Raw genomic sequence first — 15,248 nt, forward strand, 5'->3', positions numbered from 1 at the left:
TTGGACTCTCCAGAGCCTGGGAGCACAATGCTGCCTCTGGTGTGCTGGCTGTTGCTGGTTTCTGGATCCTTAGAGTTCACATTTCCTGACACTTCTTTAGTCCTGGGGCAAAAATTGGGAAGAAATGACAACAAAACTGATGTTAATCCCTTAAAGAAACACATGTGGAGAGCTAGGTTTGAGTCTACTACATTCTATCATTAGGGTTTCTGTGGTCATGCAACACATAGGAAGCCATCATCAGATGGAGTACCAGACTGGGCAAAGCGTGGGTAGGAAACATAGTTATGTGGACACTGAACTGCTGATATTTTCCTTGTTATATCCGGAGTCCCTCATTCAAAATATCCATTACATATAGGTCAAGATATGTGCAGAATGTCAGTAAATAAAACTTTAAAAATATGAAAATGGCAATTTAAAGAATAAATTCCCATTGACAAATGGGGAAGAATAAACTTCCCTATAGGCAAGGCTAGCCATGAACTCCCCTATAGCCAAGGCTAGCAATGAACTCCCCTATAGCCAAGGCTAGTGATGAACTCCCCTATAGCCAAGACTAGTCATGAACTCCTCTATTGCCAAGGCTAGTCATGAACTGATTCTCCTGCCTCATTCTTGCCACCACTAAGCTCTGAGAGTATTGATTTGTGCTACCATGGCTAGCCTGTCTATCATTAAATAATTATTTTATGTCGTCTTGCAGTTTCCTTCACTATAATGAAATACTGGAAAGAGGCTAACTCTTTATAAAGACCAGAGGTTTATACAGCTCACAGCATCAGCTTGACACAGGGCTGGAACATGCAAAAGGGAGAGTCTTGCCCTGAGAGTGATTCAAGTACTAAGTTTGGTCTTCTAACAACTTCCTGTTGCTATTTAGGGAGCACCAAGGCCCCAAGATGACTACTACAATCGCCCCCAAGGACAGCTCCCACTGATCTAAAGATCTCCCAGTAGCTCTCACCTCTCAAAGTCCGGGTGATCCCCAGAAACAAAGCAAGTGGCAAGGTGAGTTCAGATGCAAGTGCTTCAGAGAACATACAGAGTCGTGGAGAGAAATGAATATAATCTTTTCCATTGGACAGGTATTTCAGTGGTGTACACCCCCTTCCTTCGGATCAGTGGTTTCCAATCTGTAGGTCACAGCCCCTTTGAAGGCTATTGGAAAACACAGATTTTTACATTATGATTCATAACAGTAGCAAAATTACAGTTATGAAGTAGCAATGAAAATAATTTTATCATTGTGGTTATCACCATATGAGGAACTGTATTGAAGTGTTGCAGCATCAGGAAGATTGAGAACCACTGCTCTGAATGCTATGTTATTGATAAACTTTCAGGATCCTATATTATCAAGTTGGCAGGGGCTTTCTCATCTTTATATGGGTGCACTGTGCAGGACTCCTGTTAACTTGTGGGAACTGGAGGACAAGGAAAACATGCTTGGAGTCTGAACCAAGAGGCCAAAGTGCCTGGTGATTTTATGGTGAGAGAAGTTTGGTTCTTCTGTAGAATGTTTCTAAAAGAAAATGAAGGTAATTTCCTTGAATGGCAGATCGTGCCAGCATAAGGCTTCTCTGGAGAGCTGAAATTTCCAAATGAGCCAGGTGTAGTGAGTCAGCACTCGGGGGTCTATGAGTTTGAGGTCAGCCTGGTCCACACAGCAAGTCCCAGGAGAGTTAGGGTTGCAGAGTGAGACTGTCTAGAACTGTAAGTATTGGAGGAGACCATCTAGCCATCTATCATCTGTCATCTTATTTTTAATATGTTCCCTGATCTCTGAAAGATTATGGGATTCTCTTGACATGCTCCTGGCAATGTTAAGTCTCCTTGCAGCTAGAATGATGCTCATGACAAGGGCTTCTGAGCACTGTTCCATCAGCCATCCAGTGTGCCATGGCTCTCCTGCTTTAGAAGCTCCCATCCTTGTCCTGCATCTCTGGTGTCAGAGAGCTCCCTCCTCAAGCAGTTCATCTGTCTGCTCCCATTGCTCTGCCCTCTCTATGCTACAGGGCTATTCTCTCTTCACAATTAAGAAAAGTAGGAGTCTTAGGCTAAAATTATTTTAATTATTGCTCAAGAGGGATGGGAGTTTTTTTGGTAGCTTTTTCTATGCTTAGCAGAAATCTTATGCTTTCAGCAAGCCATGTAGCCCTGGCTGCCCAAGCTAGTCATGCAGACTGGCCTTAACCTTATAGAGATAGCAGCCTCTGCCTCCTGAGTGCTGGGTCAACTGTGCCACCACACCCAGCAGTGCTTGCTTTTAAGAATTGTCTTTCACTACATTATTTTTAAAATCTTTTGTCTTATTAGTCCTCATAATACTCATGGCTCAGTAATTAGAGACTGAAGCCCCACAGAGAGCCCTTTCCCAAGCATTCAACTTGATTTACAAATTACTCTGAAGACAATCTCTTTTGGGTTAAGACTTGAGTGAGAGGCTGTCTGCATTAAAAACCAATTTCTTGTGCCTTATACCTTGTCTTGCAGTCAGACATTAACCTTCTGCATGGCTGCAGTTGTTCTCAACCTATGGGTTATGACCCTTTTGGGGTTGCATATCAGATATTCTGCGTACTGATATTTACATCACAATTCATAACAGTAGCAAAATTACAGTTATGAATAACAATGAAACTGATTTTATGATTCAGGGTCACCACAACATGAGGTTACTTTGGAGAATCACGTGACTTCTGAGTGATACACCAGAGATGAAACTGAAACTTAGAGACACATTCCTGGTCTACTTTCTGCTCTTTTTATTGGTTGGAGACAGAAGTGTTAAGCTGTGAAGTGTTTTTTTGCAGAAGAAAACCTTCCTGAGGAAACCTGAAGATGGTTTATAGCGTAAACAAGCTTTTTGCTGCTGCCACTTTGAACTTAAAGGAAAATCTCATTTATTATAAACAAAGAAGAGATTGGAAATCAATAATGTGGGTATTCTGCAGAGTTGACCACTGGGACTTGATTTAATCTTTCGTCTGTCTGTGGGCTAAAGTCCTCTGCCTTGATGACAAGTCTTGTGTTGCTTCTAGTCTTTCCTCCTACAGCAGCACTTTCTACAGAGGAGAGGCAAGGCTCCTCAGAAGCAGGAAATGAGAAACTTCCTACATCTGAAGAAGTTGAATCTTAAAGGTAGTGAGGACCATCGAGGCTGTAGAATGAAGAGACCCTGACCAGCTTCAGAGAAGGACCCAGACCTGTCCTGAGGCATAGAAGCTGTGCAGTTTCTGCTGTGCTGTCCCCCGAGTCACAGCCTGTGCTGAGGCGGGCTCTGCAGGGAGACAACTGCTGTGGACCCATCCCAGCTCCTGTAAGTAACTCCTTACTAAACCCCTGTTAGCAACAGAAAACCAAATAAAATCCAGCGGTCCCCAAGGACCTTGGTGCAGTCGATAATTTGGTGTGTCATAGGTTCTCTTTCTGGGGCGAGTGTGTGTGTGTGCGCGCGCGCGCGCGTGCATATGTGTACATGAGTGCATACACATCTCTGGAAAAGTAGCTCGTACAACACCAGTTTTTATAAGTCCCAATAGGTTTGCAGGATCTTGTCTTGAAATCAGCGGACAGTGGAATAGTGTCAACTTTCTCTCAGGACCCCCTCCCCCCTTTTTTGACTTTGTTTTCCCACCCCAGGGTGAGGTCGAGTTTTCCCTCCGGAAGCGGGCAGCGCACAGAAGACAAGCCCGGGCCAGACAGCAGTCAGTGAGTGCAGAAGGAAGAGCAAAGGGGCGGAGGTGCGGGCGGGCACCGGCGCTGGGCACTAGGACAGCTGCGCGGATTGCCAGCCGTTGTCATCAAGTTGCAGACACCTGGGTCCCCCGCCTAGCCTAGCCTCTCCCACACGCTCGCCGGCGCCCCGCACTGCTGGCGCAGCACAGAGAAGAACGCAGCGGTGAAGGCGTGGATGCTCGGTCTGACTAGCGTCCTCCTCCACTCGAGGACGCCAGTGCCGGGCCAGCGCCGCGGGCCGCGCTCCCTTAAAAAGCGAGCCGAAAAATAAAATCCATCAAAGGCTTTTTTTCTTACTTACTTTCTTACTTTTCTACAGTGCAACATTCCGCAAATGGTGGAAAATGGAGATGATCTCTAGGACATTTTCCTACAGTAGGCGACAGTGGCGACGAGCAGGAGAGGTAGCAAGCTGTGAGAGTTCATGCAAACTCTTGGCCGCAGGCCCTGTGACGGCTCGGGTGTGCGTGAGAGTGAGGGTGCGTGTGCGCGGTGCGAGTCGGGGAGGCTTTTCGGCACGCTCACACGCTTTTACACACACACACACACACACACACACACACACACACACACACACACACACAACCTTGCAGGCTAGAGGTGCCTCTGCCACATTCAATCGGTCCGTTCTCCGCTGCCAAGACGTGAAGCAAAGTGGCCCGTCCTCTTTCCCACTGCCTTGATTTCCCGCGCTAGCTTGCTTGCTCTCCTGGTGCGCTCCAGGCACCAGGCCACAGGGAGGAGGTGGCCCCAGGGGCGGTGAGCCGGGGCTCACTGCCGCCATTGCTTCGAGTAGTGACTCCCCAGGATCGCCTCCTGAAGCACCGCGCTCCCTGCTTCTGGCCGACTGTGTTCCCCGGAGAGGCTGCGGCACTGCCGCGTTCGCCCTCCGCCCCCCAACCTGGCGCCGCTGTCCCCCCCCCCCCCCCCGGCAGCCCCTCCGCGCTGGTGTCAAAAAAGCGACCAAAGTGATAAGCTGAGGGGAGGGCCGGGCGCGGGACCAAACTCATCCTGCTGCCCGAGCTCTGGCTATAGCCCGATGTGGCCGCCTAGGTCGGCTCCCTTCCGCAGGGCCCCCAACACCCTTCCCCGTGTATGCTCAAAAGGAGGGAAAAAAATACAAGTCTCCCCCCCCCATTTTTTCTCTTTTCTCTCTCTTTTCTTCCTCTTTTGCTCTTGCTACTTCAGAGTGAGATGGCCACAGACTCCCCCACCACTCACTTCCAAGACTCGTGCGTGCCCACTCCCTGCCACCAGGGGATTAAGTTTTCTCCTCTTTCCCCGAGGCGCAAAGAAGTGGGCAAGAAACCCCTTCCCCTCCCCGACCTCTTTCTCAAGACAAGGGTGCACTTTCTTCCCTCTCTAGATCTTGGAACTTTTATCCTCATCCAAATTTAAAAAACAAACAAACAAAAACAATGAATGGCTTTGGCACGGGGCGGAGCTGTGAATTAATTAGAAATTAGCTCCAATCAGCCGCTTCTTACCCCCAAATTTCCTCTTTTCTTTTTCTCTGTCTCAAGCGTCCTCCCGACAAATGAATGACTCAAGGCTGCAGGAACAGAAGTGCTCAGCCTGCCAGAACTGGAGAGTAGGTAAACTCCCCCAGGTGCTGCCTCCACTGCCACCCCATTGGTGGAACCCGCGGGCGTCCCATTTACTACTACGGTTGGCGCCGCTGCTGCTGAGTGGCTTGGCTGAGGCTGCCACCCACGCCCACAAACACTGATTCAGGAACACCCTTTTGTGATCCTTGTCTCTGAGGCTTCTCAGCTGGTCACAGAATGACCTTAACAAAGGGGAAACACTGAGAAGGTTATAGAAGTCTTTGTCTTCTTTTGCACCTCTTCTTCTTCTTCTTCTTCTTCTTCTTCTTCTTCTTCTTCTTCTTCTTCTTCTTCTTCTTCTTCTTCTTCTTCTTCTTCTTCTTCTTCTTCTCCTCCTCTTCCTCCTCCTCCTCCTCCTCCTCCTCCTCCTCCTCCTCCTCCTCTTCCTCCTCCTCCTCCTCCTCCTCCTTTTTCTTCTTCTTCTTTTCCCTAAAGCAATTCTCAGAACAGCGAATCCTGGTCTCACACCAATCGCTACCCAGGGGCTGAATACATGCCATAGGGCAAGAAAAATAAGAAATGAAGTTCTAAGCTTGTATGGAGTTTAATTTTCCCTTTTCGAGACTGGAAGAATACATAATAAAGTCTGAAACTTGCCTGTTCATTCGACATCCTAAATGAGATTTCTATTGACAGCTTCAGCGGGTTAGGCCTCTGTTCTAAGGGACACTGGGAGTTCTACCTCAACTTAGAAATCCCTGGTGAAGTGCCTACCCAATAAGATGGGACAACCCACTTAATGTACTCAGACAAGATGGCTGAGCTCTCCTAAATAGCAAACCCCGCCTTTGTCAGTGCATCAAACCTGGATCAAACTAGTATTGTATTTCGATATTGATAGTTTTCTGCTTATGGATGGGCTGCAAACTGGCTTTGGGGGAGTTTAAGGTTCCCCTTTTCTACAAGCTTCTGGAGCAGACAAAACAATTCAAAGTCATTAAAGTTGCTATAAGTATGTTGATCCCAACAGGAGAGTTTGTTGTGGAGGGAAAGGTGTGGGGGGGCAGTCAGGTGTGATTTCAGAGATGTGAGGCAAGCCTAGCACTTCTCTGAGGGGAAAGGGAAAGCAGTGGGGAAGGAAAGGAAAGCTCCGCCTCCAGCTGTACTGTTTGTTTTGCCTCTAATGAAGGCTACAGAGGCCTAGAATTTGAACATATAACAGATAGAAATTCCATATTAAAAAACCTTCCCCTAAAAAGTAAGGATATTCTTGATTGAAATTTTTTCACTTAAGGAATGTTCTTTGAACTGGCTTCAGAAAATAAACTCTTAAATTCTTTCCTCAGGCTCCTGAAATTGCCCTAGAGAAAGGGATCACCACCTATTTCTTCTGTTACTGTAGAGACCAGCTCTCCACCTCCCAAATCGAGGTACATGACTTGACAGGTGCTTTGGGACACAGGTGCTAACTAAGCTTGCAGAGTTCATAAAATAAGCTTCCTGTGCTGTCTGCACAGGCACTGGTTCAGGGGTGTGCGGCAGGGACTGTCTGGTTAGTGAGAGCTATTAATTACCTCAGACCACCACCTGAGGACTTATTTTAGTCCTTGAATTCAACCTGCTTCAAGGGCAGCTTCATTAGCAGATAGGAATTTCATCTTTTCCCCTTTACTTCCCAACTCTTGAATAACACAAAGTGAAATGGTCAAAGGCAGACTACAAGAGAAAGAAAGGCCAGGAGTTTTGTGGTAACTTAAGACCTTGCCCCCAAGAAAATCAAAATTAATTTCCAATTTCTGTTTCTAATACTCCATCCATCTCAAAGTCATTCTTTAGAAAATTTTAGGTGGCAGTTCTATTTCTGTTTTGTGTGTGTGTGTGTGTGTGTGTGTGTGTGTTTAAATAGGTATTTATTCAATAGTCTTTTTTTTTTCCAACTAGGTTTTGGAGTTTGGTTTGGTTTGGTTTTGGTTTAAAGTCTTCTACTGCAACCCAGGCTGGCTAGATTCATAGCAGTCTTTTAACACAGCTTCTTAAGGGCTGGGCTAGTAGGTGTTTGCTGCCATGCCCACCGGCCCTACCTCTAAGCTGCTGAAGATGAAAAGATGACCAAGAGTAACATGTGGAACTTTGTTCAATAGTAAACAATGGTAACGAGAGCGATGGAGGTGTGCCCTGAGCAATAAGAAAGATGTACATCCTGGGTGTATGATGGCCCATTATCTTAGAAGGAGTCTATGAAGGACAACCAATCAGAGAAGGCCTATTACAGTCAAGGGTTTGGAGAGTATGCCACACATGGAAACCTGCACTGGTGAGGGCAGGCCAACAGAAATGGGGTTGGCATAAAGTTGGATACAATACACGGTATCTCTGTTCCCAAAGTCACTGTGGAAACATTGTCTCTAATTCTTGTAGCCCCACATAGTGGAGATAGTGAAGATATTGCAGACCTGTCAGAATAAGGACTTTAAAAACTGCACCCCCACCCCAAACCTGGAACAACACCATCACAGACAAGCAGAAATGCTATTACAGCTAGATGTCAATTTTATCCTTCATATAAATTGGTGCTGTCATCAGTACGTTGGACCACTGTTGCTGGAGGTTGCTTGTTTGTCCTCATCCATCCAGACCTAAAATAATCACACAGAAACTATATTAATCACAACACTGCCAATAGCTCATGCATACTCTTAGCTAACTCTTACAGCTTAAATTAACACATTCCTATTATTTTGTATTTTATCGTGAGGCTCATGGTTTACTGGTAACTGTCTATCTGGTGTCTGTCTCCTTTAGCAGCTACATGGCATCTCTCTGCCTCTGTCTTCTTTTTTCCTGTATCTCTGCTTGGAATTCCTGCCTTGTTCTATTCTACTATGCTATAAATAAAGCAGCCTCTTTATTAATGAATGGTAATAAAACATATTCACAATATACAGGAGGAATCTCACATCAGACCACTTTATCCCCAGAAAGGCAACATGCTAATAGAAGCCTCTTTGCCCTGCCTTCCACCCTCCACTAATCATTCACTGGGGAATTGCCAAGTACTTTATGCTTCTTCCCAGCATTGCTTAATCTCCTCCTGCTCTTCCTCTTGTTTATCTGACTCTGCCTCATGCCAGAGCATGGAAATACCAATGTATTTTTCAGATGTAGGTCCACCACTCTCCTGATGTCCAAAACAAGGGAATTATCTAAGTCCCTATTTTTCTATGTGTTTTAAATATCAAAAGTCCATTTATATCCTTGTCAGCATGCAATGTCCATTCCTAGATATGCTGAAGCCAAAGTAATTTTATGTGGAAAATACTTTAACCAGATTATAGCACTCACCCTTCAGAAACATTTTGAGGCTAGTCAAGAGCTCCCAAGTGATGGTCATTCCAAACCTCTGAATTTACATTCTGTAACATCACTACACAACCTTCATGTTAGAAACTTTCGCTTCCAGGCTGGAGAGATGACTCAGTGGTTAAGAGCACTGCCTGCTCTTCCAAAGGTCCTGAGTTCAATTCCCAGCAACCATATGGTGGCTCACAACCATCTGTAATAAGATCTGGTGCCCTTTTCTGTCCTGCAGGCATACATGCAAGCAGGATACTGTATACATAATAAATAAGTTAAAAAAAAAGAAGAAAGAAAAAAAGAAACTTTCGCTTCCTGTCCCCAATACTAAGGATATCATGCATTTTAGGACATAGGCCTATGCTGGATGGCCTCCTTCATGAGTCAGTGCCCCCACCCTCTGTTTGAAGATGCCCCCAAATGAATGAAGTCCAGTAGGGAGGTTTGTGTTCTGTCCCACTCCATGGGCACTGCACACACATGGTGGAGAGAATCACACACAGGTAAAGCACTCATCAGATAATTTTTTTTTCTGTTTTACAAGAGGCTTTTACATAAGAGAAGTCCAGATCCTTGGTAGGAAATTTTTGTATTTGTTGTCACTTTTAAGTGTGTTTTGTAGGTGAACTGTATGTTTGTGAAGGGCTGTGTATGTGTGTGTGTGTTATATTTATAGGGCAGAGATTAACCTTAGTGTGGATCCACAGGTTGCATCCATTTTGCTTTAGGAAACAGTATCCTTCACAGGTCTCAGCTCTCTGAGTTGGCTATGCTTTCTGGCTAGTGAATCCCAGAAATCTCACCTCTCCCCAGATTTGTATCTTAAATGACCTTGAACTCATCGTGTATCCCAGCTTCTAAAAGTTAAACATAGTTATCTAATGGGGTGTAAGTGTGGGGAGTTACCAGGAAATAAAAGAAGGTCCAGGATATGGGAGAGAGGGTATAAGGCAGAGATGAAGAAGGATGGCATAACATGAATACATGAAAAGGGAATGGGAGTTGCTGGGAGAGGAGGGAACAGTAGGGCAGGGGTGGGGGAGGCTGTGAGTGGTGTCTGTATGCAATGTGTGTTTTTCACATCAGTGCTGCCTACATTGTAGGGTAAAAGGGACAACAGGAACAGGAAAGCAAACAATCACTCAGCACCCTGACTCTGAACCCAGGGTTAGAGAAAGAAACACACCCTGTATTTGAGACCTGGATCAGGGAGAGAAACGTCTTTATCCCTGAACCAAGAACTAAAGACCTATGCCCTGGCACTGAAACTAATGTCAAAGAAACACACTTTGTCCCTAGAATCAGAGCCACTGAAAAAATATACCCTGACCCTAAGATTAAAGTAAAAAAGCTAAAAAGGACCAGTGAAAGGAACACAGTTTGGCCATGAAGTCAGATCCCTGTCTGCAACCGACCAGCTAAACTGACCAATCCCTGAGCAGGGAAAAACTAACCAATCTCCCTTTTCCTAGGGAAAACTCCACCCTTTAGAAGTCCTATATAAGCCTCTTCACCACTTCAGTTGAGAGCTGCCTTTACTCCCACCCTGGCAGAAGCAGCCACTCTCCTGGATTCCTCCTTCTTAAATAATTCTTTCTCAAAAGAGTCTTTGGTGATGACTTTCATTTGCTGGCACAGACCAGAAGAACTTGACTGGAACATCCTTAAGGGGACTGAGATGAAAAACCTTGCTGAGATCCTTTCTAGGGGCCCTCAGCAAGGTGGAACAGATAGAACAACCTTGCTAGGATTCTCCTGAAAGGGGGCTGAGCAAGGCCAGGCAGGAAAAAGTAACAAATTTTCACCAGAGCCAGAGGAGATTGCTACATTTCTGCAGGGGGGTTCCCTTTAACAGAGTGTTAGCAGAAGAAACATCTTGGGCAGGAGAAGAAGCAGATAGCTCTGCTAGAATGTTCCCTTAAGGGCCCAGAGCTCGGCTGTATAGAGGCTCTCCAGGAGAAGAGCAGAATTCCTATGTCCTTTGGAAGACCATCCTGGACTGCATGTCAGTTTCAGGTAGCCTGGCTTCCCTATAGTCGGGACACCTTTCTTCCAGGCTTCTGAACTGTCCTATTGCAGCTCCAGCTTCTAGAGCTATCCTATTGTGGCTCTAACCTTCAGGGCTGAACTTTCCTATTGTGGTTCTAGCCCCCAGAGCTGTCCTATTGAGACTCTACCCATCCAGAGCTGTCCTATTGAGACTCTACCCATCCAGAGCTGTCCTATTGAGGCTCTACCCCTCCAGAGCTGTCCTATTGTGACTCTTCCCCTCCAGAGCTGTCCTACTGAGGCTCTACCCATCCAGAGCTGTCCTATTGAGACTCTACCCATCCAGAGCTGTCCTATTGAGACTCTACCCATCCAGAGCTGTCCTATTGAGACTCTACCCATCCAGAGCTGTCCTATTGAGGCTCTACCCCTCTAGACCTGTTCTATTGTGGCTATAAGTATATCCTGGCTTCCCAATAAATCAGGGTACTCCTGCAACACTACTGTAACACATTCCCCTCTATCCTTGTTGTGTTTACTCTATATTAGGCACTATAAGTTAAAACACAAAGGATAAAACGGTCGGGGTAGTGACTGTGGACTCCATTGTTGGCCTGACTGGCTTAGCAGATATGGAGAATGGTTGGGATGCTCTGTGTCTGTGGGAGTGTTTCCAGGGGGAACAGTGAATGACAGCAAGATGCTCCATCAGTGGGGTGACCCAGCCCAGGTCACCACAAAGAAGAAGTGTCTCTAGTACTGATACCACTACAAGTATTCTTTAGTGACAAGACCGTGGCTCTATGTCAGCAGTTGCCAGCTTTCACTGTCAGATTGTAAGTTGGATTGAGCAGTACTGAGATCTCTGCCTCTCCATTGTGCCTAGAAAAATCTGTCAGTTCAAGGTGTCAGTTCTAGGAAATGACTCCTGGATGGAGTTCATGGAGAAGCACCTTGCTTGGGTAGGAGCACCTGCAACAAGGAAGATACACTGACATGGTCCTGGGCCCTGGGAGGGAGCAGCCTGTGGTCCTGGGCTATAAGAAGGCCCATCATGCCTCAGGCAGACACGATGAGGTGAGCTCTTTCCCAATAGGTTGTTATGTGAACAGATCACAGTCAGACAAGATTCCAGAAGTGAGACATATCCAGAAGGGACATGGTGATCATACACATTGAGATCTTCCTAGCATGGAGAGACAAGGAGTCTTGTCTGAGAGAACATATCCAGTTGCCCTGATGGTTGCAGGAATCTTATCCCAGAAGAAGTGAAGGAGGTTTCCCTTCTCCCCCAGCAAGCATCTCTGACTCAGGAGCGTCCTCATTTCCCGGACTGCAGAGCACAATGAGCACAAACACCAGGAACTCCCCATGTCATCTCCAGCTGACCCAGAGGCACAGGCAGCACAGGGCCATTCCTGGTTGTTTAGCTCACAGCTTTGGCATCACTTGGAGACAGTGCTCAGGGAAATGGGTACCAGTACCGGGATACAGGATGCTACCAATCTGAGGTCAGAAGATGAGTACAAAGGCCAAATGCAGTCTCTAGTTGTCCTGCAATCTCTTGAGCTGCTTTCACACTGAAGCTGGGATAGAGTGATTGATGTAGATAGGGAGTGGCTTGCCGAGTTGTCAATGTTATTATGTGCTCTGTAAATAAAGACTATGCAATGCCTGCTGAAATGGACCCCATTTCTACTGTCTGTCCAGGAGTTAGCCTGGGAGGTCTGGGAGGAAAGAACACAGGCATCCTTATGCCTTACTCAGCACCACTGGCAGCATCCTATGTGATTTAAACTTTGCCCCATATTCCCTACTTTAGGTTCTTTGGGTGAGGGTACATGGATTTCTTGGGTTTGTCCTCTGCAGGGCCTTGCAGTACCAGCTGATTGAGTAGGTGATAAAGCACCTTCTTGGGTGGGAGGATTTGGAAGGGGATGACATAAGAATGGTGAACTGGGTGCTGGTTTAGTGTATGAAGTAGTCAGTGAAGCTGTGTGTGGTGACCTCTGCCCTCAGCTCTGAGAAGGCTGATGGAGGGAACTGGTGCATGTTGGCAACCTGGCTTATACAGTGAGAAAAAAATGAGGAGAAGGAGGAGGGAACTGGGGTGGTGTGACTCCTGTCCCTGCGACATCTATGGTTTTAGAGATTCAGTGACTTCGGTTGAGCCATAGTGAACTTCTGTTTCCTCTACTGTGGTCTCATCATAATGTTGTATTTGTTCTGAAACTTCTCAGCTTCTCTGAAAGCCTCTGAGATTTCTCAGAGCGTGAGTATGGGGTGAAGTAGAGAGCAAACCCCAGGGTATAGACTGTATGCTTATCCAGTAGGAGTCTGAGGGATTTCAAGATGGGGGTGGAGGCCCAGGATCATCAGCTCAGCTAGGAACACCCTTCATCTTGGATCCTGTGCCCCTCTGTCCCCTGTTGTTGAATCCTCCAAACTCATGGGAGCTTGAGCCAGTGGGAGCAGAGCCAGGATGAAATTAATGAGCTGTGGCTAGGCCATGGGTTCCCTTCTCTAAACCCAGCCTCAGATGTGAAGTGCACTGTAGTAGACACCAGCGTCCTGCTGATGACATTCATAGAAATTTCAAAATCTGGGCTGTGACCTCAGGCAGTTTGGGGTTTGGTCTGTCTGTCACACCCCTTCACTTTTGTTTTTTTAGAGGTTTTATGGTTATGTCAGCTTCCAGGAGAGTCTTCAGGAGGCTCAGGTCCTTTCTCTGACACAGACCACGACACCCAGGCAGAAGATGAGCCCTGGCTCTTGTGTCCCCAGGCCTCCCACTCAATGTGATCCCTTCCCACAAAAATTGACTGCAGCCTCAGAGATCCTAGGCAGCTGAAGCAGGGCAGAAATTCAAGGAATAAGGTCAATTGTGTGGGCCTATGCCGCAATCATGTGCCTGCAGCCAGAGAGGAAGTATCAGTGACTGTGGGATTTCTTCACATCGTCCAGGTCCCCGTACCAGGTCCCCAAGCTTGGCTGGCCTCAACTCCCACTCTCCCCCCTCCCCTCTCTCCCCCGATTCTGTCCTGTTCTACACCTACTGTATAGAACCACAGCCAGGTCCCTGCCTTCTTTTTTTGCCCAGCTTTAGGCTCCTCTCTGCTCTGCTGGTTCCTCTCATCCTTTCCCCTTTTATCTTGTCTCTCCAACCCCAACTCCCAATGCTCCATTCTCTTCCCCGACCCATGTTCACCTTCTCTTGACCTAGAGCAGGGTGTGGTATTATGTGCTATTAACAATAGCAATAATGATAATAATAATAGGTGATGATGATGAATGTCTTAGAAGAAAGTATTTATATATAGACCTGTTGCAAAAGAAGCAGTGGGCTGCCTTCCGCCGGGATCCTGGCTCCCCGGCTAGTTTTTACCCGAAATAATTACACGGAAACTGTATTCATTTAAACACTGCCTGGCCCATTAGTTCTAGCCTCTTATTGGCTAACTCTTACATCTTGACTAACCCATATCTAATAATCTGTATGTCACCACGAGGTCGTGGCTTACCAGCCTGAGTCTAGCCAGCATCTGTCTCAGGAAGGGGAATCATGGTGTCTGCCTGACTGTGCTTCTTTCTCTCAGCATTCTGTTCTGTCTACTCTGCCTATCTAAGATGCTGTCCTACCAAAGGCCAAGGCAGTCTCTTTATTTAACCAATAAAAGCAACAGAAATACAGAAGGCCCTCCTGCATCATAGACCCTCAGACTTTAGTAAAAAACACATTTCTATAACCTCTCACAACTGTGCTACAGCAGTATTGATTAGACAAGGTCTCTAAGAGACCTGGGACTCTACAAGTAGGCTTGACAGGCTTGACACTGACCCCAGGAGTGGCTTTCAGGGACCTGGTCAGAGGCTGGTCCATACTGCATGAAACAGAAAATCAAGAATTTCTAAAACTGGTAATGAAGGGTGCGAGTAAAGACTAAGAAGAGTACACGTGCCAAAGGGGGTGTGATATGAAATATGTCCACTCTGTTCCATAGGAGAGCATCGAGGACTCTTGTATGTCAAACATGGAAAGATTGCCCAGGGAGAAGGACATGGGCCTCTGCATAGGCCCAGTGATGAAAACTGTACAAGGCCAGGGCAGGGAAGGCAGATGGTGTTCCTGAAATGAGACGTCAGGAACATGGGCAGAAATGTCCTGACATAGTAGACCAAAGTGGAATGGTCAGGGGACAGCATCATGGAGAAACAAGGGTTCATATGATTTGTGATGTGTATGTAACCCAGGCTCTGACCTCAGGGTGGGGTGTGTGCCCCCAAAGTGACAGAACATACAGATTCTACAGGCAAACAGATGGTCAGCGAGTTACATGCTGCCAGAAATTGATAATTAACCATATGAGAACTAACATGCAGGACAAAGCTGGCCTCCTGGGCCCAGTGTCCACCACAGAACTACTTCTCAGAGATCCCAGAGTCTTTTCTGGGAGGAGAAAAAGGATTCATTCATATAAGGAGGACTCCTCACCCACAGCAGGTGCAGCTCTTCTCCCAGGGTCACTGTTCCATTTAGACAGGAATATGGCCTCTAGATTCTACTGTTAATGGCTAAAGGGTTTTACACAGGTAATCTCTGTTAAAATGCTTATTTCT

The 15,248-nt window shown here is 46.5% G+C and overlaps 1 long non-coding RNA gene across 7 annotated transcripts in view; it reads left to right on the forward strand.

The window, feature by feature from the left end:
* LOC142835812 (uncharacterized) overlaps nt 1–9,645 on the forward strand; it is a 43,234-nt gene extending 33,589 nt beyond the window's left edge. The window contains exons 3-6 of one of the 7 annotated variants that reach the window (XR_012907936.1): nt 884–3,322; nt 3,646–4,145; nt 5,265–5,336; nt 6,635–9,645. This is a non-coding gene — a long non-coding RNA (uncharacterized LOC142835812). The other 6 variants (XR_012907937.1, XR_012907939.1, XR_012907940.1 and 3 more) reach the window with 6 other exon arrangements.
* Nucleotides 9,646–15,248: the final 5,603 nt, after the last annotated feature.

This window comes from Microtus pennsylvanicus, chromosome 1 (genome assembly GCF_037038515.1).
Source record: "Microtus pennsylvanicus isolate mMicPen1 chromosome 1, mMicPen1.hap1, whole genome shotgun sequence".
NCBI classification, from domain to species: Eukaryota; Metazoa; Chordata; class Mammalia; order Rodentia; family Cricetidae; genus Microtus; species Microtus pennsylvanicus.